The 2500-nt window shown below is 46.8% G+C and overlaps 1 pseudogene; it reads left to right on the forward strand.

The window, feature by feature from the left end:
• Positions 1 to 2500, forward strand: part of LOC142911582 (28S ribosomal RNA) — a 10612-nt pseudogene that overhangs the window by 4334 nt on the left and 3778 nt on the right.

A 2500-nucleotide genomic window follows, 5' to 3' on the forward strand; every position in this document is an offset into this window, starting at 1 on the left:
TTCTTTAAGAACCGCTCTCTTCTTGCGTCCTTAGTCCTGGATGGCACTGAACGTCATGAATGCCGAATCCCGAACGCAGATGTATATCGTTTTTACTGCGAAAAATGGGAGAAGGTGTTGCCATTCAATGGCCTGGGCCAATTTAAGTCATCAGGTGTTGCAAATAACGAATACTTTGAGCCCCTAATTTCGGTGGAGGAAGTTCAGACTGCCATACGGGCCATTAAACCAACGTCAGCAGCTGGGCCAGATGGCCTAACAAGGGCTGCAATCTGTGCTGCCGACCCCGAGGGTCGGACACTGACAGCCCTATTTAATGCATGGATGATTACAGGAATTATTCCCAAAGAGTTGAAAAAGAATAGGACGATTCTTATTCCTAAGGTTATGGACGATGAAAAGCTGAAAGAATTGGGGAACTGGAGACCAATAACGATTGGTTCAATGATTCTGAGATTATTTTCCAGAATAATGACTGCACGTCTTGCTCGTGCTTGTCCCTTAAACCTAAGGCAGCGTGGTTTTATAGCGGCATCTGGCTGCTCTGAAAATCTTAAGGTGCTACAGGACCTTATGAGACACGCTAAGAAATTGCACAGGCCGTTGGCTGTCATGTTCATCGACATAGCGAAAGCTTTTGACTTGGTTTCGCATGCTCATATTTTATGGGTGTTAAGGCACAAGAAAGTAGATGAACACGTGGTGGGCATCATCCAGAACGCCTACGATCGGTGTACGACCTCGTTCAAAAGCAATGGCGAGTCGACTCGAGAAATTAGCATACGTGTTGGTGTCAAACAGGGTGACCCCATGTCACCCCTGCTCTTCAATCTTGCCATGGACCCTTTGATATGCACCCTAGAGTCACACGGAGTTGGGTACTCCATTGATACCGACCACGTGACAGCTCTTGCGTTTGCTGATGATTTGGTGTTGGTGAGCGAATCTTGGGTTGGTATGGCCGCCAATCTAGCGATCTTGGAATCATTTTGTGGGCTATCGGGATTGGAGGTTCAGGCCAGAAAGTGCCAGGGCTTCATGATAAGCCCAACCAAAGATTCATATACGGTGAACAACTGCGACCCATGGACTATCAAAAATAAAGATGTCCATATGATCCAACCTGATGAATCAACGAAATACCTTGGTCTGAAAATTGGCCCTTGGACTGGCACTATACAGCCTGATCTACATTATCAGCTAAAGACATGGATCTCGAAAATCGATGAGGCGCCTCTGAAGCCAACTCAGAAGGTTGAACTACTCAATGCCTATGCCCTACCCAGATTGTTATATCCTGCAGACCACTCGGACTGCAAGCAATCAACTCTCCGTGGGTTGGACCAAGAGATTAGAAAGGCGGTAAAAGGATGGCTCCACCTTCCCGCTTCAACTTGTGATGGACTGTTATATGCCAGAGCCCGAGACGGAGGCCTTGCCATCTTGAAACTGGAAAAAACAATCCCTTCGGTTCAAGTTAGAAGGCTGCAACGTATAGCAAACTCGTCCGATGCTATCACCCGTAATATTGTGTCCTCGCAGGGTATGGAGGAAGAATACCGTAATTTGTGGGTACGAGCAGGGGGTGACAGTGATGCAATCCCAACATTCGTTCTCAGGGACTCGGTGTCAAAAGAACCTGTATATCCGAGACCCTGCGATTGGAGGGAGCATGAATTTCAGAGATGGTGCGAAAAGCCGGTTCAAGGAAGGGGCATTGTAAACTTTGCGCATGATAGAATCAGTAATGCTTGGTTGAGGCCATGGTGCGGCTTTAAACAATGCTTCTTTATCGCAGCACTACAACTAAGGGCAAATATTTACCCAACAAGAGAAAGTTTGAACAGAGGCAGAGATGGGGCCTTACGTTCCTGCAGGAAATGCTCTGCCAGACTCGAGTCCCTTTCGCACATTCTCGGTCAATGTCCTGCAGTACAGAAAGCAAGAATTGCGCGACATAACAAGATCAGTAACATTCTGGCAGACGAAGCGGCTAGATTGGGCTGGTCTGTATACAAAGAGCCACGGTTCATATCCGAGACGGGAGAGATGAGAAAGCCTGACCTCGTGTTTGCAAAAGATGAGGAGGCGGTTGTGATCGATGTCACCGTCCGTTTTGAGCTTTCAAAGAATACCTTGTCAGATGCTGCCTCGCACAAAGTTTCGTACTATACCCCTCTTGGTGATCAAGTCAAAGTGCTGACGAAGGCTAGCAAGGTCACATTCTTTGGATTCCCGGTTGGGGCAAGAGGAAAGTGGCCCCTTGAGAATAACGAGGTACTTACCTCCCTGGGCCTGACCAAACCCAGAACGACATCACTGGCCAAGATGATTTCCCGCAGAACGCTGCTTTTCTCTCTTGATATTCTGAGAATGTTCTGTGGAAATTATGCGGTCTATGAACAGTCATAGACAACCTCCGAAACAAATAATAGTTTTGTTTTAAGATGTCATTTGTTTTAGATTGATTTTGTTATTTTCGAAGGTGAAGTCGGTTTTT

The sequence above is a fragment of the Petromyzon marinus genome, unplaced genomic scaffold (assembly GCF_048934315.1).
Source record: "Petromyzon marinus isolate PM22_M1 ecotype Great Lakes invasive population unplaced genomic scaffold, UKy_Petmar_22M1.pri1.0 PM_G_Scaffold_18, whole genome shotgun sequence".
NCBI classification, from domain to species: Eukaryota; Metazoa; Chordata; class Hyperoartia; order Petromyzontiformes; family Petromyzontidae; genus Petromyzon; species Petromyzon marinus.